Source organism: Suricata suricatta, chromosome 10, assembly GCF_006229205.1.
Source record: "Suricata suricatta isolate VVHF042 chromosome 10, meerkat_22Aug2017_6uvM2_HiC, whole genome shotgun sequence".
In the NCBI taxonomy this organism is placed as follows: domain Eukaryota; kingdom Metazoa; phylum Chordata; class Mammalia; order Carnivora; family Herpestidae; genus Suricata; species Suricata suricatta.
The window spans coordinates 66,659,514-66,682,581 of record NC_043709.1 but is presented as its reverse complement, the minus strand read 5'-3'; the positions used below and the strand labels follow the sequence as shown (position 1 = coordinate 66,682,581).

Here is a 23,068-nt window from a genome sequence, read left to right as displayed (position 1 = left end):
CAAAGAATGTGTGTGAGAGAAAAATAATTACCTTTTTAGGTATATAGTTTTTAAAAATAGACTTTTTTATAGCAGTTTTTGGTTACAGCAAAATTAAGCAGAAAACAGAGAACCCATATATTGCCTGACCCCACACGTGCACAGCCTCTCTTCCTATCCACGTCTCTCATTCCAGTGGCACAGTTGTTACAATCAGTGAGCCTATATTGACACATCATGATCTCCCAAGGTTCGTTGTTTACATTAGGGTTCCTTCTTGGTGTTACACATTGGATGGGTTATAGCAAATGTATGAGAACATGTACCCACTGTTATAGTATCATACACAGTGGAGCCACTGCATTAAGAAATCCTCTGTGTGCCACTATTCATCTGTCCATCTTCCCTACCCACTGGCAACCACTGATCCTTTTACTGTCTCCGTAGTTTTGCTAAAGCCTCTTTTACTTAGTAATTTACACCTGAGTTTACTCCATGTCTTTTCATGACTTGGTAGTTTATTTCTTTTTAAAGTGTTGAATATTCCATTGTCTGGGTGTACCATAGTTTATTTACCCATTCATATACTGAAGTAAATATTGATTGTTTCAAAGTTTGGCAATTATACATAAATCATCTATAAACATCAGTGTGTAGGTAATTGTATGGACATAAGTTTTCGGCTTATGGGTAAATCTCAAGGAGTGCATCTGTTGTGCCGTGTGGTAAAAGTATGTTTAATTTTGTTAGAAATCTCCAAACCGTCTTCCAAGGTGGAGGTGCCATTTTGCATTCCTACCACAATGAAAGAGTTCTTCTTGTTCCATATCCTTGTCAGCATTTAATGTTGTTAGAACTTTGAATTTAGGCCATTCCAGTGTACTGGTATGTTTTAATTTGTAATTTCCTAATGGCATATGATGTCAAACATGTTCTCATGTTTATTTGTGATCTGCATATTTTCTTTGATGAGGTGCTTGTTCAGAGCTTCTGCCTATTTTTTGTTGGGTTGTTTCTTTGAGTGTTGAGGTTTCAGAGTTCTTTGTATATTTTGGATAACAGTTCTTTATCAGTTAAGTCTTTTGCAAATATTTTCTCCCAGTGTGTGGCTTTGTCTCCTCATTTTCTTGACAGTGTTTTTCCCAGAGCAAAAGTTTTTAATGTTAATTAAACTTAGGTGAAGATCACTAAGTAAAAGAAACCTTAGCAAAACTATGTGCCAGTGGGTAGGGAGGATTAAAGGATGAATAATGGAGCATGGAGGATTTCTTAAGGAAGTGGCCCCACTCTGTATGATAACTGTAACAGTGGGTACCTGTTACCATGTATTCATTATAATGGAGTCCAGCTTATCAGTTATTTCCTTCATGGGTTGTGCCTCTGGTGTTTTATGTAAAAAGACATCACCTTGATCAAGGTCATCTAGAATTTTTCCTGTGTTATATTCCAGAAGTTTTATAGTGTTGCGCTTTACATTTCAGTCTATAACCTATTCTGAGTTAGTTTTTTTAAGAAACTAAGATGTAGGTTCAAATGATGATGATGATGATGATGACGATGATGATGATGATGATTTTGCAGGTGGCTGTCCAATTGTTCCAGCACTCTTTGTTGAGAAGATTGTCGTTGCTCCATTGTATTGCCTTTGCTCCTTTGTCAAGATCAATTGACTATATTCATGTGGGTCTATTTCTGGGCTTTCTATTATGTTCTATTGATTTCTCTATTTTTTTAAATCAATACTACACTCTTGATTGTCATAGTTTCCTATTAAGTCTTGAAGTAAGGTAGTGCCATTTCTCCAACTTTGGGCTTCTTCACTATTGTTTTAGCTATTCTGGTCTTTTGCTTCTCCTTATAAATTTTAGAATTGGTTTGTTGATATCCATGAAATAAACTTGCCCAGATTTTGATTGAGATTGTGTTAAATCTATAGATCAAGTTGGGAAGAACTGACATCTTGATAGCATCAAGTCCTTCTATCCAGGGGCAAGAAATATCATTTTTTTAAGGTCTTTGATTTCTTTATGAGAGTTTTATCATTTTCTTCACATTGACTACGTATTTTGTTAAATTTATACTTAAGTATTCCATTCTTCTGGGTGCTAATATAAATGGTATTGTGTTTTTAAATTCAAGTTCAACTTGTTAATTTCTGGTATATTGGAAAGAGATCAGCTTTTATATATTAACCTTGAATCCTGCATCTTTTGTGTATTAACATTTTATCCTTATAACTTCTATAGTCAGTTATCAGTTCCAGGAGTGTTTTGGTTGGTCATTTTGGATTTTCCATGTAAACAATCATGTCATCTGCAAGCAATAACAGTTTTACTTCTTTATTCCCAATTAATATACCTTTTATTTCCTTTTCTTGTTATGTTAGCTAGGGCTTCCCAAAAGATGTTGAGAAGCAGTGCTGAGAAAGGGCATACTTTCCTTGATCCTGAACTTAATGGGAAAGCTTCTAGTGGCTCACCATTAAGAGTAATGTTATAGATATTTTTTTGGTAGATGTTCTTTATCAAGTTCTTTATGAATATTCCCTGTATTCAAAATTTGCTGAGAGGTTTTTTTTTTTATCATGAATGGGTGTTGGATTTTGTCAAATGCTTTTTTATGCTTCTATTGATATGATCATGTGATTTTCTTCTTCAGCCTGTTTATGTGATAGATTGCATTAATTGGTTTTCAAATGTTGAACCAGCCTTGCGTACTTAAGATAAATACCACTTGGTCTTAGTGTATAATTAATTCATTTTATACCTTGTTAAATATGACTTGCACATTTTTGTTGAGAATTTTTGCATCTATGTTCATGAATGATACTGGTCTGTAATTTTCTTGTCTTGTAATGTTTGGTTTTGTTGTTAAGGTAATGCTGGCTTCATAGGATAAGTTACTAAGTATTCTTTCTACTTCTATCTCTGGAAGAGACTAGAGAATTTGTGTAATTTCTTCCTTAAATATTTGGTAGAATTCACCAGTGAACCCATCTGGGCCTCATACTTTCTATTTTGAAAGTTGTTAATAATTGACTCAGTGTCTTTAGTAGATATAGGCCTAATGGTTTCTTCTTCTGTGAGTTTTGATAGATTCTTTTAAGGAATTGGTCCATTTCATCGAGGTTATCAAATTTATGGACATAGAGTTGTTATAGTATTCCTTTATTGTTGTAATTTCATGGGATCAGTAATGATATCCCTTCTTTCATTTCTGATATTAATAATTTGTGTCTTTTTTGGTAGTTAGCTTATCTAGCAGCTTCTCAGTTTTATTGATCTTTTCAAAAAGAATCACCTTTTCATTTCATTGACATTCTTTTGCTTTCCTCTTTAATTTCATTGGTTTCTGCTCTACTATTTATTATTTCTTTTCTTCTGCCTATTTTGGATTTAATTTGCTCCTCTTTTTCTAGTTTTCTATGGTGGAAACTTAGATTTTTGATTTCAGAACTTTCTTATTTTCAAATATGTGCCTTCAATACTATAAGTCTTCCTCTCTGCACTATTTTCACTACATCTTCTAAATTTTGATCAGTTGTACATTCATTTTCACTTATTTCAAAATATTTTTGAATTTCTCTTGAAATTTCTCCTTTGTGATGCATAGGTTATTGAGAAGTATCTTGCTTAATCTCCAAGTATTTGGGGATTTTTCAGATACCTTTCTGTCATTGGTTTCTAGTTTAATTACATTGTGGTCTGAGAGCAGACACTGTATGATTTCTATTATTTTGAATTTGTTAAGGTATGTGTTATGGCCCAGAGTGTGGTCTATCATGGTGAATGTTCCATACTAGCTTAAGAAGAATGTATATTTTGCTGTTGTTGGATGAGATAGTCTATAAATGTCAATTATATACAGTTGATTAATGGTAGTGTTGAGTTCAACTATGTACTTACTGATTTTCTGTCTGTTGTATCTGTCCATTTCTGATAAAGGGGTGTTCAAGTCTCCACCCATGATAGTGGATTCATCTCTTTCTTCTTACAATTTTATCAGTTTTTGCCCACATATTCTGACACTTGATTTCTAGGCATATGTACATTAAGGATTGTTATGTAAATAAAAAACCCTCCTCCAGAGAAGTAAGTCAAGGTCTACATTTTCTGTACCCTCGCTAGGGCACCAAAATATGGTGTCTGTCAAAAATGTATATGAAATATTCCCATTTTAATATATCTTAAATAACACAGAACAATCAAAAATCCTTAACCCTTGCATTTTTCTTATTTTTTTCCCTAAATTCTATTAGCTATCCTAATGCTTATCTTATAAACAGCCTGAGAGTCTCACTAAAATGTAGACCTCTATACCTTCAGCAACATTTAATTTTTAGTGTTTCAGTCAACAGTGCTTTTTAATCTGTCAGTATTTGATATCTGAAATGATTTTAAGAATCCATGAGTCTAAAATGATGACACTGGAAGTCAGAAGGATTTTTTGATAGATTTTGTAACTCAGAACCCAAATGTTATTCTTCAAAATGTGTAGATATAATTTGCAGGTTAAATAGGGATCCTATCTGATCATGTCACAGTTATATTAAGTCAAGTCCCAGACATCAAAAAAGTCCATTCTTCTAATCAGTCACTCTCTCACTGTTAAGCTTTTTTTTTTTTTTTTTTTTAAGTAGGCTCTGTACCCACCATGGAGCTTAAACTCACAACCCTGAGACCAAGAGTCAAACACTCCACCAACTGCACCAGCCAGGTGCCCCTTCCCCAAACTCTCACTTTTAAGCTGTTTGTGAATGAGAAAGAGGGAGAAAGATTTAATACTAATATAGTGTTGAGTAATTATTTATGCCAAGGTAAGCACTGTAAATGTATTAGTTCATTCCTTAAGCAACCTTTTTAGATAGATTCTGTTATCCTTCCTAGTTTACAGAGGAGGAAACTGAGGTGTAAAGAGGTTATGCTGTCTCAGTGACAGCATATGCCTTGAGAGTGACCAAGCAAAGATTTGAACCATATCCGACTCCAGCAGACCGCTGCTATGCTCAAGGACTGCTTTGCCCAGCAGCAATCCTGGAGCCACAGGAATGCAGGATAACAGGCAGCCTGGATCAATAATAGCAAATTAAGAGTGGAATCCCTAGGCTTTTGACATTAAATATGACTTTACCAATGCACAGGCATATTATTTGAAATTAACATGACAATTGTTCCACAACTCAACCCACAGGTGTCCCTTACTATTTAAAAAGAAAAGCAGTGTTCTTTATACATTGCATTCTTACCGACTGTGCCTGCTGGGTCATCTGCTTTTGCTACTAAGCCCAGCTCTTTCTGCACCCTCTGAGCACCACATGTATTTTGTTATCTAGCCCGTCATCAGAACCAAACCTCTGCTTTTACAAATTCAGTTGGCTCCTCCACTCAAGACTTCCTACCTTTAGACAAAGAGACTGACAGTCTTTTTCAGAGCTCTCCCAGTGTCCTTCCAAAGACACAGAGCAGACCCTTATTTAGTCCTTATCCCAGTTTTAAGTGCTTCTAAACTTACTAGACTAAAAGAGAAAAAGGATGGTAAATAGTTTCCCCCACCCTTTTTTTCTTTTTGAGAGAGAGCATGCATGCATGCAAGCAGGACAGGGGCAGAGGGAAAGGGAGAGAGAGAATCCCAAGCAGGCTGCGTGCCCAGTGCAGAGCACAATCCGAAACTCAATATCACAGTTGTTAGATCATGACTTGAACTGAAATCAAGAGTCAGATGCATAACTGACTGAGCCACCCACATGCCCCAGGTTCCGCCTTTTGACCAAAGCCAATCAATTAGTAGACCTTCCTGGACCACCATATTGAAAGGATTCTAAGACTGTCTAGGCTCACTTTAAAAGAGAAGGGTGTTTGGCTAGCCATCTGTGGTGGGGCCAGAGAGAAGCAGCACACTTTAACAGGAACTTATAGTCCCTTAAGGGAATTGCTCAAGCTCTCCAATTATTGCCTCATGAAATCTCGTGGTTCATGAGGAACATGTTAGCAAAGTAAAATAAAAGAAGTCTGGGTACGATGTGTCACTATCTTTTAAACTTTCACTTTTATTCCCTGCCCTTGACTGCAGGATGACAACCGTCTTTGAGTCAACCACAGAGGATGTTACAAGTGAAGGAGGGCACCCAGCCAGCATTTTAGGATGTGGTTATGACACTAAGCAGAGTTATCCAGAGCCCTGGTGCGTTTATAATCAATTCCACAAAGTTCAGTGGAAGGAAGAAGCGGTGTATGGACCTGGATTCTCATCCAGGCTGTTTCACTGACTGAACCACCTGTTACACATTCATAGAGGAGAAGACTCGATATTGTGAAAATGTGAATTCTCTCCAATTAATCTATAAATTCCAAATCAAAACCCTAAGAGCGTTTTGACGACTCTAAACATATATAGAGGAGCAAAAGACAAAAGTTTTGAAGAAAGTCAGGATACAGAGTTGGGCCAAAAGGAGCAGGGAGATTTCCTAGCCAGATATGAAGACTTTTTATATCAAAGCTATAACAAGACAGTGGCATATTTGTGCAGGATCAATAATTAGAATGATGGAATGAGAGCTGAGTAACAAACCCACATGGGTATGTGAAGCTGATATACTTTTGTGTATCCACTCATTCATTTTATATGTATAGAACACCTACCATATGTCAGGGACTGTTCTGGGAGAAGGAGCTAAGCAGCAAAAAATGAGGCAAAACCAGATATAAATCTCTGATTTCATAAAAACTTTGTTGGAATGTAAGAGAAATCAAAATAATATGAAAATACTTTGCATGTTAAATAGCAATGTCTTAGAGAAAAGCAATGAAGAGGGGATAGAAAGTATTAAGGAGAGGTTGAGGCTTTATTTAGAGTTGCAAAGGAAGGCCTCCCTAGGAAAGGGACATTTTTATTATTTATTTATTTATTTATTTATTTATTCTAATAGTTATTTTTGAGAGACAGAGCATGAACGGGTAGGGGCAGAGAGAGAGGAAGACACAGAATCCCAACCAGGCTCCAGGCTTTGATCTGTCAGCACAGAGCCCAATGTGGGACTTGAACTCACAAGCTGTGAGATCATGACCTGAGCCAAAGTTGGATGCTCAACTGACTGAGCCATATAGGTGCCCCAGAAAGGGACATTTTTAAAGAATACCTAAGGGAATAAGGAAACAACCAGCTCCCCTGTGGCCTCATGTAGGAGTTAAACCTTTTCATCTAGCCCCAGCTTTTGGTTCTCAAACTCCTGTGCTAGGGTAAGCAGCTGAATATATTTTCAGTGGTTAAGGATGTGCCAAGACCTGTTAGTGTCCCGAAGGGGAGGATTTTAGCACTTAGATTCAGGCTGACAGGATGCCAGACCCTCAGGCAGCAGCTTATAAAAGTATGCAAATATATACATTCCGAGGGGCCGCAGGCAGAAACCCTGCTGGCCCCCAGAACCAGATATAAAGAGGTGTCTCTTGGCAACACAAAAATTGGGATTCCAGGGGCTCCTGGGTGGCTCAGTCGGTTAAGCATCTGACTTCAGCTCAGGTCATGATCTCACAGTTCGTGGGTTCGAGACCCGCGTCAGGCTCTGTGCTGACAGCTAGCTCAAAGCCTGGAGCCTGCTTCAGATTCTGTATCTTCCTCTCTCTCTGACCCTCCACTGCTCGTGCTGTCTCTCTCTGTCTCTCAAAAATGAATAAAAAACATTAAAAAATTTAAAAAATATTGGGATTCCAGACAGGAGAATAATCTCCTCCCTGGGCTGACACTGATTATTCCAGTGCCATGTGACAGGAACACAGGCTTCCCTAGCCTCAAGAGCCATGTGATCAAGAGGCAAGGATCCTCTGGGTGGCAGCCGCAAAAACGGGAGCCTTAGATGCATGTAAAGTGTCCCTCTTGGGAGACACGGGTGCTCTGGAGCACAGCAAAGGAAGCACAAAGATGGTGCCCGCCAGGGTCTGTCCCTAGAGGGTGTTCCTGTGGTCGCCTGAATGTGTGTGCTCAATCAGATGCCAGTTTCTGAGGCAGCGCCTTTAGTAGAAGCAGGTGAGCCTCCTTCACTTTGGGAGCCATGGCCACCTCAGGACCTGGTGGGCACGTGGGCCCTTTAAGAGTCCTTTCTGAGATCACTACAGCTTTGTGGGTCTTGGGACATGAGCCCCTCTGGCTTTCAAAATTTGATTTTTTTTGGAGGCTCATCTCTCAAGTTTGTGTCTTCAAAGCTGGGATGCTTCGATGTAGGGTTTGAGCCCTGTGCTCCTCAGGGAGAAGCTTTGGGTTTTGAGTCCCCACCCAATTGTGGGTTGCAGTGCCAGGGATGGGGTTTATGGTGGGACTGTGTCTCAGCCTTTCTCAGCCAGTTTTCTTCTCATTTATCCGATGTGTAGTCATCCCTCCGCCAGCCTTGAGGGTTTTTTTAAGAGGAGACTGTTCCATATGTAGCTGTAGACTCAGTCTGTGGGAGGAGGTGATTTCAGGATCTCCCTATGTTGCCAGATGATTTGTAATGGGTTTCTCTGCCTTGGCAGGATGGCCTTGGTCCCAGGGGCCATTTTGGCAAGGGAATGGTGTGACAGGCAGAATCCTATTTAAAGTGCATGTCCCAGAGTACAGAAATTGGGGAGTGTGGGTCACTTCCATCTAGATTATGCCTTTTTTTTGATGTATAGGCATGATAGAACTCACCATCCATCCTTTACCTTCCTGAAAATCTCTCACAAAACAGAGGGGGCTTTCAGAATTCCTAGGAAAGCGGGTTGGATGTTCATTGAACTCTGGTATTCTTCTGAGCTCATCTTTCTTACTGTTTACCCTTTAACTTGTTATATCTACTCAGAGACAATTGGGGAAATTTTTCCTCTGCTCAGTTCTCCCTAGGGTTTTAATGATTCTATTTCCTTGTCCCCCATTGGGAAATAACTATGTGTTAAATAGTTGACCAAAGAAGAGGATAAAATGAATTAGAGTTTATATAAGATCTTTTGAGTTTAATTTTTTTAGTAGGTAAAGCCTTCCTTATATTTTACATGAGAGGAGCCTTGTTAAAAAAACTGAAAACTCTATTTTTTCAAGTAGTCTCAATAATATGGTAGTTCTAGGAGCATGGCTGGGCCATTCTGTTTGAAGCAGGCTGATTTCCGAGGGTCCGGATCACATAGCCAAGACTTTACTGCAATTCTGGCACTTCTAACAATCATGGAAAGGCAACTTCTACACAAAATGCCACAGCACGGGTGCAGGGACAGCCTCCGACCAGGCTAAAATCCTACAATTAGAGATTCATTACTTTGGCTGAAGATTTTGTCCACTTAGCAAATTAAAAAACAAATATGTCACGGTTGGCATGATCAATCTTATAAAGTTACCAAAACTTTTAATGAGAGGAGGTCTTGATACTGATGGCTGGAACAAAATGGAGAGCCAGGGACTGAGACAAGGGATTAACAATGGCAGGGAAGTCAGAGCAGGGGAAGGGGAGGGAAAGAAGGCTGGGAAAGGGCAGCTGGAGATGGGGAAGGGTGCAAGAACATGAAAGATCAATTTCACCTGTTTTGTTCATTTATTTGTTTAACAAATATTTGCTGAGAATCTACTTTGTTGATTGAGCAGCACTGGGGCTGGGGAAGAAATAAGCATGTTCTCTGAGAGTTCAGGTACAGGGAAGAGGCATTCTCATCAGCGGGTACTGGCAATGTACAGACTGTCATAAAATGGGGCAGGGAGGGTGGTGTGATCCCAGAGGAAGGATGTGGGGGATGGAGCGACAGAGAGCCATCTCAGAGACACTGATGTTTGAATTTGATTTTAGGACAAATAGAGAGGTTTTCCTGGAGGTCTATAGACAGGAACAGCCTCTGTAGGCTGAGTTGTCTGGGCACAGGGCACAGAGATGAGCAAGAGTTTATGTAGGAGGTTACGACGAGCCATTCCAGGAGGCTGGAAACCATGAGATGTGGCTGGGGGAGCTGGTGAAACCCAGGTCAATACACTGTGGCAGACCTTCATCCTTCTTATGGTGCTTGAACTTGATTCTGTAATTGATAGGGAGGTTCTGACTGAGAAGGGGCTGGCCAGATTTGCATTATTGAGAAATGGCTTCTGGCACATTCTACAGCTCCAGGCTACCCTGAAAAGGGAAACAGAACTGCATAAAAGCTGCAAAAAAGCTTCAGATATACACAAGCCTCAAGCAGGTCTACAGTTGTGTCTAAGTTGCTAGCGTGTGATTTTTAAGCTGTATAATTCAAAGCCTCACAGAACCAGGAAGACATTAGAACAAAGGAATGCAATGATTTAAATCTTGGATGAGTTGTATAGGTTTATGCACAAGTATTATTATTTGTATATTCATACTGAAATTTTCAGGTTGTTATTAACACATTTGAATAGTCCATCAACACGAGACATAAGAAATAACAATAAGATGAAATTTTGTTAAACTCAACTCTAAAGTAAATGTAATCCTAAGACTGAGCACTTCCAAATGTGCCAAATAAAAGGCTCTAATGTTTAAAACTTGTTTTTAAAAAATTTTTTTTAATGTTTTTTTATTTTTGAGAGAGAGACAGAGACAAAGCACAGGTGGGGGAGGGGCAGAGAGAGAGAGAGGGAGATACAGAATCCAAAGCAGGTTCCTGACAGCTCAGAGCCTGACACGGGGCTCAGACCCACAAGCTGTGAGATCATGACCTGAGCTAAAGTTAGACACTTAAGGAGGCACCCAGGTGCCCAGTAAAAACTTGGTTTTAATATAAAACATGATTTTTAGATGTGGTTTCACAAAATGGTATGATTTCCCAATCCTAAAGACACAGTCTAATTTGAGGTTGCATTGTCCCCAGAAGGAAGACAGATCCCTGCTGAAGCCAGGAGCTTTCTGTCATTTCCTACTCTCCTCTGGAATGTTTCCAAGGCTCAGACTCAGTGAGGTACGAACCCGTGGACCGGGGCTCCTGTGACAGTCATACTGCGTCAGAGGTAAGAGTCAGATCATGGAAAAAGAAATGTTTGAAGGGGAGCAATGTTGCACACTCAGAGAGAGAGAGAAAGGGAGGCAAGCCAGATCCTCTTACTTTGATTGCGAGATAAAGTCACAGCAGGTGCTGGGGCTTAGGTCAAAATTATAAATAGAATGGAAATTCTAATGAGACTAGCAAAGGACGCTGGAATTGAAAGTTAAGACAAGCTTATGGAGGCCTTGTGATCTCTGATATCATCTTTTCATGAGGACTTTCCTCATTTTCCAGCTCTACTTTCCTATCCACCTGCCTTAATACGTGATTTCAGCAATGATTTTCCCTCCTTTGCACATTGTTTTGTAAGATTTAGGCTGACTACTCCATTGAATCTACCAAGGTGTGTGTTTATCCTTTCTTTTGTCCAAGACAAGATTTAGGTTGGAGCTACATGGTAAGTCTCTTTAGGACAGGGCAGGTATGGTACTCACTTTGGTTTCCTGATAGTTCAGGACCTACTGTGTATTAGGCGCTTTATACAGAATGGCTGAAGATAACTTGACTTCTGAGAAGTTTGATTTCCTGCTCTGCCACTCAGTATATGACCCGAGGCAAGGAGTTTAACCCCACTAAACCTCAGCGATCTCATTGGGTTCTTCTAATACATGGAATAATATATTTAAAAAAAAATCTCCAGTACCTAGCACATAGTATGAGCTTAATAATTGGGTAATATTATTATAATTGTCTGTAGTTTTAAGGTTACAATAAACAATAAAACAATTTTATTCCATTATACCACTCCTACAAGTTGATCACGTTATTTTTACAAAATAAGACCAAAATACTCTACCTAACAGAATTAACAACGCACCAGTTTTAGTGGGTATTCAAGTGAATAAAAAGTCATGGTTATACTACCTAAAGAAGTGGTAGAAGAAGGAAATGATTTTTAGATAACCTGAGAAGTTCACTGGAGATACAGAGGGCCCCAACTCAGACTGTTAGTAATGAAAACAATGCTGCCTATTTGTACTTTTCAAAGGACTTCCCCACTTCACAAAGCCTCATTATTTGATGGCTGATAAGATCTGAATTCTCTAGGAAATATCTATAATGTCATTGGCACACAGGCAATTTTCTTGGTGTCCTTGATTACTAGAAACAAGGGCGTTCTATTTGGGCCTCTGGTTCCCTGTGCAACTTCAGATAGAATCTACTTTTCTCCTATCAGTCCCAATCCTTCTTCAGGAAGTAAGAACCATGGAATGATTAAGAATATGGGCTTTGAAATGATTTTGGGTCCTCCTGGGATCTTACTAGGCTCTGGGACCAAAAGCTTATATTCAGTTTTTAATTTGGACTTCACACAACCTTGTGAAGTAGATATATAAGTATTATTTCCCCCTCTTTCCAAGAGAGGAAACTCAGGCTCAAAGAGATGAAATAGTTTTTGTAAGACCATATAGCTCATATGTGGAAAGCCTGGGATTTGAACCCAGGTTGGTCTCCAAAAGCTAGCTCATGACCTCTATGCAAGGCTGTCTTTCCTAATACCTGTGTTTGCCAATCACCAGCTGCTTGACATTGGACAAGGCATTAAATCTCCCAGAACTTTCTTATTTTCACAACTTAAGTAATATTTTATAGGGCTTTTGTGAGAATAGATTTAGGTGACATTTATACGTGAATGGTTGTATCTACTAGTGAGCAGCTATTGAGGTTTGAGTGGGAGTTTTGAAGAGAGAAATTTTAGGTAATCAAGTCCTGCTCACACTTCCCCGTGGCACCAAGGATCACAAAACCACAGGAGATCATGTGGTGATGGAGAGCAAACATGTGTCTAGCACTTAGCTGAGTCCTTGGCCAACACTGGGGGGTTATTAAATGTCTGCTGGATGAATTGATTCAGCATCCATGTTTATTGCTTGTGATACAGATGCAGCAGGAGAAGCAGTTCCTCACATCCAGAAACTGAGTCCTAAACAAAAGGAGACAAGGCAACAGAAAATAAAATAGTATAATATGTAAGTAGGGAGTCAGGAAGACTGTTGGAAAAGGATTCTGGGCACTGAATCTTGGAGGATACCTGGAAGTCCATTATGTGAAGACAGGAACAGTTACAGGGAACAGTATGTTCCAAGGCACTTGGACATGAGGCCATTGGAAGAAGTACAAATTGTTTTTTGAGGACCGAGCATGTGGTGTGTAGTGAGGGGTGGTGAAGTGTGGTCCTAGCTCTGAGTGCTGCACTGTGGAATTGGGATTGCATCCTGAGGGTAATGTGTGGAGCCCCTGAAGGACCATAGTACGGGCAATGTCGTGAGCACATTTCCATTTTGGAAAATTCACAGTGTGCAAAATGGTTGGGATAGGAAGAAGTTAAAAGGTTATAATAGTAGAAAATACATTTAGCTTTTGCAGGAGGGATGGGGAGGAGGAAATGGATTTTAACTATTTTTAGGAGGTGGAATTAATTGGACATAAAGTCAAGTTGACAAAGAAGAAAAGGAGGAATGCCGTCTAAGGTACCTGTGTCATTTGAGCAACTACATTCATGGTGGTTCCATTTATAATACTAGCTATCATTTATTGAAGTACTTTATTATGCACCTGGCATACTGCTTGGCAATGCATTATTCCTTCTCGTCCTTGTATCAGTATGCAAAGTGGTGATTATCTCCATTATATGGATGGAAAAGGTGAGCAATTAGGAAGTTTGCCAGTATTTCATCCGGAGCAAATAGACTTGGGATTTGAACTCAGTATGTGTCTCCCAAGGTCATGCTATCAGCCGCCGGGGCAGTCACAGACCCTTCCTGTGCCGAGGGGCCAGGAAGACAAGGTTTGGAGGGGGGAGAAGACAGTGATCACATGGCATAAGTGTGTCCCGCACAGATCCAACCCGGCAAGTTCTGTGCCGGGTTTGCTAGCACGGAAGCAGCACGGCTCTTATCTGGGAGTATTGGTGAGTGGGGGCGGGGGAAGAAGGGGCCAGGAAGGTGCTCCCTCCCAGCATCCTGCATACGTCATAGTGCTCCCCTGCCTCTTCCAGAGTAGCCGTTGATAAAGGAGAGGTGAAGGAGAGGGATGCTTTAGGCCCGCGTTTCCAGCTTCAGCGGAAGTGTCAGCAGAAAAGGAGGCCCAGCTCCTGAAGCTATAGGCAAGGGACATTGTTTAAGGACATTACCCCCACAGTCTCCTTTAAATACTGAACTCAGAGCAAATCTCATGCTGCCACAGCAACCAATAAATAAATATTGATGGAATGGATGTCAATGAAATATAAGCACTGGGCTGCTAGTTGTTTCTTTTGGCAGTTGGCGTCAGAGCCGATTGAAGAATGTGTGTGAACCCTTGGGTGAGGCAGGCATAATTTCAGTCTCCAAGCAGACCTTTCCCCTGTCCCTTGTCCTTTCAGCTGCAGGGACTGCAGCTCTTTACTCTAAACAAGGGCCCACTTACAGCCTCCTTAGTCATTTTGCATCTTTAGGCTCCTCTCTTGTGAACACTTTTTGAGGGAAGGGGAGAGAATATAGTGTCTGTCAGCAGGGAGAGCAAGGAAGCCTGACTTGGGAAATGCAGGAAAATACACACTAACTGATCAAGGTTAACCATTATGCTATTTTTATGTGATTCAGTACAGGTTACTGAGTAAATGATGGGCTGATAGAAATTTATTTCATGAACTTATTTCTCATTCTTTGCCAAAACTTAGGCTAACTAGAGAAAGAGAGAAAAAATCATATCTGGAATCATGACTTCTCATGTCCTTACAGACATGCATGACTTCAGTGTCCCTACATGTGTGTGACCTCTAGCACAGTTAGGAGGGTCATTTATGACTCTACCATTGAAACTCCAACATCTTTGAAGGTATACTGTTGTTACATGGACATGTTTGTACTTTTGCTTCCTCACCTTTTGGCACATGTTTGTGTACATGGAGGGGTATTGGGCAGGATGGGGAATGGAGGGTGTCAAGAAATAATGGGCATTGCCCAAGAAAATGAATCTGTTGTGTATTTAGTAACTGCGACCTACCTAGAAGTAAAAATAACTGTGGAGCAGAAAATCTTACTATTATGAATATCATAATTACCATCTGGGGCATGAAATGACAAGAATGTGTGCTGTGTCCATTTGGCTACTGATTTTTCTATTCCCTGCCCCCAGCCAAATTAGGAGGCATCTCATTCTTTGCCCCTTGCAAAAGTGCCAAGGATTTCTGCTTCAGGAATGATTGGGGGGTCCCTACCTCATTGGTTTACTAATCATACCACCCATAGGAAGCCAATCTGAGGAGACAGGCAAAGAGTCTGAGTCTTCTGGTGGTTATTTCCAGGAGCTAGGACACAGGGAATGAACTAGATTATCAACATCAGACCACATTCCCTCCTCTCCCCCAATTCTTTTGTAATTGGCAAAAGTATTTATTTTAAAACCTAGCAAGTATGGGGTGCCTGGGTGGCTCTGTCAGTTAAATGTCTGACTCTTGATTTTTGGCTTAGGTCGTGATCTCATGGTTTGTGAGTTTGAGTCCCAAAGCAGGCTCTGTGCTGATTCTCTCTCTCCCTCTCTCTCTGCCCTTTTCATCCTCGCTCTCTCTCTCTAAATAAAATAAACTTAAGAAAATAAAATAGAATATAGCAAGTATGATACAAATCAGGCACTTAACAATAATATCTATAAAAAGAATCATCAAAGAAATGAGTATTTCTGTCCGGTGTTACCAGAGAAATCAATAGAACTTCTTTTCCTAAGATTTCTTTTCCTTTAAACTAGGCAGCAGTAACTAAGGATAAAACAACCATGACCACAACAGTGGTATTAAAGGTGAAACAACCTTCTCCTACCCTTGTTTATGTTCTATCATCAGGTGAGCCTTCCTTCCCTTCAAAGGCCATAGAAATGGCTGGCAACTTTCAATCATCAAATCAAAGCCCTTTGTCGCAATTGTTTCTTTGGTGTAATGCAAGATATGCTGTGTGTAATTTGATCGGTTCCGTCATTTCCATAATTAGAACAAAAGCAGTCTTCCTGAAGTATGTGCTCATACCCTGGTGTGAAGTCACACAAAGGTGACCACCCAAAGCCCTTAAGTTGTATGGTCCTAAAATAGCTATTTTTAAAAATACATATGTTTATTTATTTACTAACTTAACTTACCTCTAGCAGTTTGTCCACCACCCAGCTAGACATCTTTACCTCTCGACTCTCCATTTGGCTTATTTATTGATGACTAATGAAATGCAAGTCAGAGCATTTCCACTTTAAATACATTATTTCTCTAATGGGTGTGTCATGGATACCCACCCATGTGAGGCTTATTCAGACTCTCCTGGGTTTCTCGAGGGCAGCGGAAAAGCAACATCAATGCATTGAATATTCTCGATTAATATTATTTATATACCTGTAGGGCTTTATGCATATGATCCCCTTGGTATGGTAAGAGCCCCATGGGATCACTGAGATTGTAAGTACCCTTACCCTCATTTAAAAGAGGAGAAACACGTGGATGCATTGATCTGAGGCCATTTTGTAGGGTAGTTTAGATAATGCTGTGTTCTCTCAGGGAAGACTGGAAGCTCTACCACATCAAATATTATTTCTCATTCCCCTGTTTTCTGGTGGGTTCCCTGCCCTGGTCTCTGTCTTCTCAGCCATCCTGCACACAGTGGTTAGAGTGAGGTTCCTCATATGCTTCCCCATGGCGTTACTTTTTATTTTTCAGTTTATAAAATTCAGACCTCTTATCCTTCCTGACAACTGTCTCCCCAGAAGCCTTGTTTTACATTAGCGCCTTTGAATTTGGTGAATTAAGAGTCTCGTCACTGCTCTGGCAACTTCTTTCTCCTCTTGGCCAACATGAGCCTCAAGATGGTAATGAAAACTCCCCTTATCCAGAGTGTCTTCCCTGGTGACTACTTTCACTGGTTTTAGACACCCACCTCAGTGCATAGTCATTTAAACATTTGAGAAGTAGTTATCTATTTGCAAGAGTATAAAGAGAAATTTTTAAGATTCCTCTGTAATCCTGCCACCTAACACAGCTTTTATTTATTTATTTATTATTTTTTAAAATAGTTTATTGTCAAATTGGTTTCCATTCAACACCCAGTGCTCTTTCCCACAAGTGCCTTCCTCCATCACCACCACTTCTTTCCCCCCCCTCCCCCTCCCCCTTCAACCCTTGGCTCGTTTTCAGTATTCAACAGTCTCTCAAGTTTTGCATCCCTCTCTCTCCCCAACTCTTTTTCCCTCTTCTCCTCCCCATGGTCCTCCATTAGGTTTCTCCTGTTCTCCTGTTAGACCTATGAGTGCAAACATATGGTATCTGTCCTTCTCTGCCTGACTTATTTCACTTAGCATGACACCCTCGAGGTCCATCCACCTTGCTACAAATGGCCATATTTCATTCTTTCTCATTGTCATGTAGTACTCCATTATGTATATATACCACATCTTCTTGATCCTTTCATCAGGTGATGAAAATTTAGGCTCTTTCCATGTTTTGGCTATTGTTGACAGTGCTGCTATGAACATTGGGGTGCATGTGCCCCTGTGCATTAGCACTTCTGTATCCCTTGGGTAAATCCCTAGTAGTGCTATTGCTGGGTCATAGGGGAGTTCTATTAATAATTTTTTGAGGAACCTCCACACTGTTTTCCAGAGCGGCTGCACCAGTTTACATTCCCACCAACATTGTAGGGGGGTGCCCGTCTCTCCACACCCTCACCAGCATCTATAGTCTCTTGATTTGTTCATTTTAGCCACTCTGACTGGCGTGAGGTGGTATCAGTGTGGTTTTGATTTGTGTTTCCCTGATGATGAGTGATGTTGAGCATCGTTTCATGTGCCTGTAGGCCATCTGGATGTCCTCTTTGGAGAAGTGTCTGTTTATGTCTTATGCCCATTTCTCCACTGGGTTATTTGTTTTTCGGGTGTGGAGTTTAGTGAGTTCCTTGTAGATTTTGGATACTAGCCCTTTATCTGATATGTCATTTGCAACTATCTTTTCCCATTTTCTCGGTTGCCTATTAGTTTTCTTGATTGTTTCCTTTGCAGTGCAGAAGCTTTTTATCTTGATGAGGTCCCAAGAGTTCAGTTTTGCTTTCATTTCCCTTGCCTCTGGGGAATGTGTCGAGTAGGAAATTGCTGCCGTTGAGGTCAAGGAGGTTGTTCCCTACTTTCTTCTCAAGGGTTTTAATGGTTTCCTGTCTCACATTCAGGTCCTTCAGCCATTTTGAGTTTATTTTTGTGTATGGTGTAAGAAAGTGGTCTAGTTTCATTCTTCTGCATGTTGCTGTCCAGTTCTCCCAGCACCACCTGCTAAAGAGGCAGTCTTTTTTCCATTGGGTACTCTTTCCTGCTTTGTCAAAAATTAATTAGCCATACATTTGTGGGCTCAGTTCTGGGTTCTCTATTCTATTCCATTGGTCTATATGTCTGTTTTTGTGCCAATACCATACTGTCTTGATGATGACAGCTTTGTAGTAGAGGCTAAAGTCTGGGATTGTGATGCCTCCCGTTTTTGTTTTCTTCTTCAATATTACTTTCGCTACTTGGGGTCTTTTGTGGTTCCATACGAATTTGAAGATAGTTTGTTCTAGTTTTGAGAAGAACGCTGGTGCAGTTTTGATGGGGATCGGATTGAATGTGTAGATTGCTTTGGGTAGTAATGATATTTTCACAATGTTTATTCTTCCGATCCATGAGCATGGAATGTTTTTTCCATTTCTTGGTGTTTTCTTCAGTCTCTTTCATAAGTTTTCTATAGTTTTCATCATACAGGTCTTTTACATCCTTGGTTAGGTTTACTACTAGGTATTTTATGGTTTTTCATGCAATTGTGAATAGGATCAGTTTCTTGATTTCTCTTTCAGCTGCTTCATTATTGGTGTATAGGAATGCAACTGATTTCTGTACATTGATTTTGCACCCTGCAACTTTACCGAACTCATTGATCAGTTCTAGAAGGCTTCTGGTGGAGTCCATTGGGTTTTCCATGTAGAGTATCATGTCATCTGCGAAAAGTGAAAGTTTGACTTTTTCTTTGCCAATTCTGGTGCCTTTTATTTCCTTTTGTTGTCTGATTGCTGATGCTAGGACTTCCAGTACTATGTTAAACAACAGTGGTGAGAGTGGACACCCCTGTCGTGTCCCTGATCTCAGTGGGAAATCTCTCAGTTTTTCCCCATTGAGGATGATATTAGCTGTGGGCTTTTCATAAACTGCTTTTTATAATGTTTAGGTAAGTTCATTCTATTCTGACTTTCTCAAGGGTTTTTATTAAGAAAAGGTGCTGTATTTTGTGAAATGCTTTTTCTGCATCTATTGACAGGATCATATGGTTTTTATCTTTTCTTTTGTTAATGTGATGGATCACATTGATGGATTTATGAGTATTGAACCAGCCCTGTAACCCAGGAATGAATCCCACTTGATCATGATGGATAATTTTTTTAATATGCTGTTGGATTTGATTTGCCATTATCTTGTTGAGTATTTTTGCATCTGTATTCATTAAGGATATTGGTCTGTAGTTCTCTTTTTTTGCTGGGTCTCTATCTGGGTTGGGTATCAAGGTGATGCTGGCTTTGTAGAATGAGTTTGGAAGTTTTCCTTCTATTTCTATTTTTTGGAATAGTTTGAGAAGAATGGGTATTAGCTCTGCTTTAATGTCTGGTAGAATTCCCCTGGGAAGCCATCTGGCCCTGGCCTCTTATTTGTTGGGAGATTTTTGATCAATTCAATTTCTTCACTGGTTATTGGTCTATTCCTGCTTTCTATCTCTTCCCGTTTGAATTTTGGCAGTGCATGTGCATTTAGGAATTTGTCCATTTCTTCTGTGTTGTCCAGTTTGTTGGCATATAATTTTTCATAGTAATCTGTAATGATTGCTTGTATTTCTAAGGGATTGGTTGTAATAGATCCTTTTTCATTCATGATTTTGTCTCTAGGTGCTCTCTCTTTTCTTTCTATGGAGCCTGGCTAGAGGTTATCAATTTTGTTTATTTTTTCAAAGAACAAACTCTTGGTTTCATTGATCTGCTCGACTGTTTTTTTGAATTCTATATTGTTTATTTCTGCCCTGATCTTTGTTATTTCTTTTCTTCTGCTGGGCTTGGGGTGCTCTTGCTGTTCCTTTTCTAGTTCCAGTAGGTGCTCTGTTAGATTTTGAATTTGTGCTTTTCTACTTTGTTGAAATAGGCCTGGATTGCAATATAGTTTCCTCTTAGGACTGCCTTTGCTGCATCTCAGAGATTTTGTATTGTTGTATTTTCGTTTTCATTTGTTTCCATATAATTTTTATTTCTTCTCTAATTGCCTGATAAGCCCAATCATTCTTTAGTAGGGTGGTTTTTAACCTCCACATTTTTGGAGGTTTTCCAGACTTTTTCCTGTGGTTTATTTCAAGTTTCATAGCATTGTGATCTGAAAGTGTGCATGGTATGATCTCTATTCGTTTATACTTATGGAGGACTGCTTTATGCTCCAGTATGTGATCTATCTTGGAGAATGTGCCATGTGCACTCGAAAAGAAGGTGAATTTCCTAACTTCAGGATGCAGAGTTCTAAATATATCTATCAATTCCATCTGTTCCAATGTGTCGTTCAGGTCCATTGTTTCTTTAGTGATTTTCTGTCTGGTTGATCTATCCATTGTTGTCAGTGGAGTATTAAAGTCCCCTGCAATTACCACATTCTTATCAATAAGATTGTTTCTGTCTGTGATTAATTGTTTTATGTATTTGGGCGCTCCTGAATTTGGTGCATAGATGTTTATAATTGTTAGCTCTTCCTGATCGAGAGAGGCTGTGATTATTATATAATGTCCTTCTTCATCTTTTGTTACTGCCTTTACTTTAAAGTCCGGTTTGTCAGATATAAGTACAGCTACTCTCATGTGGCTTCCAGTCACATGATAGATATTTCTCCATCCCTTTACTTTCAACCTGAAGGTGTCTTCCAGTCGAAAATGAGTCTCTTGTAGACAGGAAATAGATGGATTTTCCTTTTTTATCCATTCTGCTACCCTGTGCCGTTTGGTTGGAGCATTCAGTCCATTTACATTCAGTGTTATTATTGAAAAATGTGGGTTTAGAGTCATTGTGTTCTCCCTAGAATTCATGTTTATAGTGGTGTCTCTGGCACCTTGTATTCTTTGCAACATTTCCCTCATAGAGTCCCTCTTAGGATTTCTTGTAGGGCTTTTTTGGTGGTCATGAATTCTCTCAATTTTTGTTTATTTGGGAACACCTTTATCTCTCCTTCTATTTTGAATGACAGGCTTGCTGCATAAAGGATTCTTGGCTGCATGTTTTTGCTGTTCATCACATTGAAGATGTCTTGCCATTCCTTCCTGGCCTGCAAAGTTTCATTGGGTAGGTCTATAACTCTGATAGTTTTTCCTTTGTATGTAAGGCCCTTTTATCCCTAGTTGCTTTCAGAAGTCTCTCTATATCTTTATATTTTGCCAGTTTCACTATGATATGTCATGCCCAAGATTGATTCAAATTACATCTTAAGGGGATTCTTTGTGCCTCTTGAATTTGAATGTCTATTTCTTTCCCAAGATTTGGGAAATTCTGTTACAATTTGGTCTAGTATCCCTTCAGGCCCTTTCTCTCTGTCTTCCTCTTCAGGAATTCCTATGATACGGATGTTGTTCCATTTGGTTGTATCACTCAGGTCTCGAATTCTCCTTTCCTGCTCCTGGATCAATTTTTCTTTTTTTCAGCTTCCTCTTTTGCTATAACTATAACTTCTAATTCACCTATTCTTGTTTCTGCCTCAATAATCCTTGAGGTGGCCGCCTCCATTTTATTATTCCCCTCATTTATAGCCTTTTTTTTTAACTCATCACATCTATTTTCAATGTTCCTAGTCATTGTCTCAGTTGCTTCTCTGAATCTTTTTTCAATCCCAGCAATTAATTTTATGACAGGTTTTTAAAATTCTTGTTCAGGTATGTTGTTTATATCTGTTTTGAGCAGTTCTGTGACGGTGACTTCTTCCTGGAGATTCTTCAGGGGATAGTTTCTTTGTTTTGTCATTTTGGCTAGTTTTCCATCTCTTGTCAGTTTTAAAACACTCGTTGTGCACTGTGCACCTGTTAGTATTGCTCTTTTAAAGGAGGCCTATTGACTGTCCAGGGCATGTCGTTTCAGGAAATATTCTTTAATGGTGTCTCTCAGTTTCTCTTGTTGTACCTTTGATTATTTTTATTCCCTACTCAGTAATATTTGGGACTCACCATCATGTGCACTTTGGCTTGTTTCTTGGGGTAGCCCTGAGAAGGAAAACAGACAGACAAACACAGAGGGAACAGAAGCACGCAAACACACAGACAAATCAAACAAACAAGCAAAATTTTAAAAGGGGAAAGGAAGAAAAGGGAGAGGAAAGACAAGAAATGAAGAGAAGAAAAGATGTAAGGCGGGGGAGAGACAACAAAGGACAATGGACAGTCTAAAAGTGTATAACCAGTCGAGGGGAAAGATAAGGATGAGATAAAGGAGAATATATCTGGATGGCATGAGGAAGAAAAAAAAGAGAGAAAGGAAAAAAGGAAAATAAGGAGTAAAATTTTTACAAAAGTTTTTTTAAGTAAGAAAGGTAATCGTAATAAAGAATAAGTACATTAAAAAAAAGCAGCAACTCCCCTCGCGTATAGGCAGGTTTGGTGTACTTAGATCTCGGGGGCTACTCTGGGAGGCCCTGCCTTGGTGGTTGTGGAGGATGAATGGCCTCGCCCCTAGCTCCGCTGGAACTAAGTGCTTCAGGCCACTCTAATGAGCCCCATCTCCTTGTGCCACAGCTGAGCCACACTCTATTTTCCAGGCCCGCCTTGTTTCAAAATCCTAGTCTATGCACTTTTATGCTACCACAGATGAGATGTACTTGCTTTGGCGGCTAGCTTCTTAGCCAGGATCTCGAAGGGGGAGGGAGCAGTTTCTCTTGGCGCAGGCGGGGATTTGCGCTGCCTCTGCAGGAGGCAAAATGGGCGCCCTCACAGATGCCGCAGCCAAGCCCCAGCCCCCGGCCAGGATCGCTATCGCATAGGGGGAGGGAGCAGATTCTCTTGGCGCAGGAGGGGATTTGCGCTGCCTCTGCAGGAGGCGAAATGGGCGCCCTCACAGATGCCGCAGCCAAGC

The 23,068-nt window shown here is 40.0% G+C and overlaps 1 long non-coding RNA gene across 1 annotated transcript in view; it reads left to right on the top strand.

Annotated features, from left to right (window-relative positions):
• The window catches only part of LOC115304596, a 97,639-nt gene that overhangs the window by 70,767 nt on the left and 3,804 nt on the right, over positions 1 to 23,068 (top strand). Inside the window, exon 3 of the long non-coding RNA XR_003914519.1 lies at positions 10,794 to 10,929. This is a non-coding gene — a long non-coding RNA (uncharacterized LOC115304596). The remainder of the gene's footprint in view (positions 1 to 10,793; positions 10,930 to 23,068) is intronic.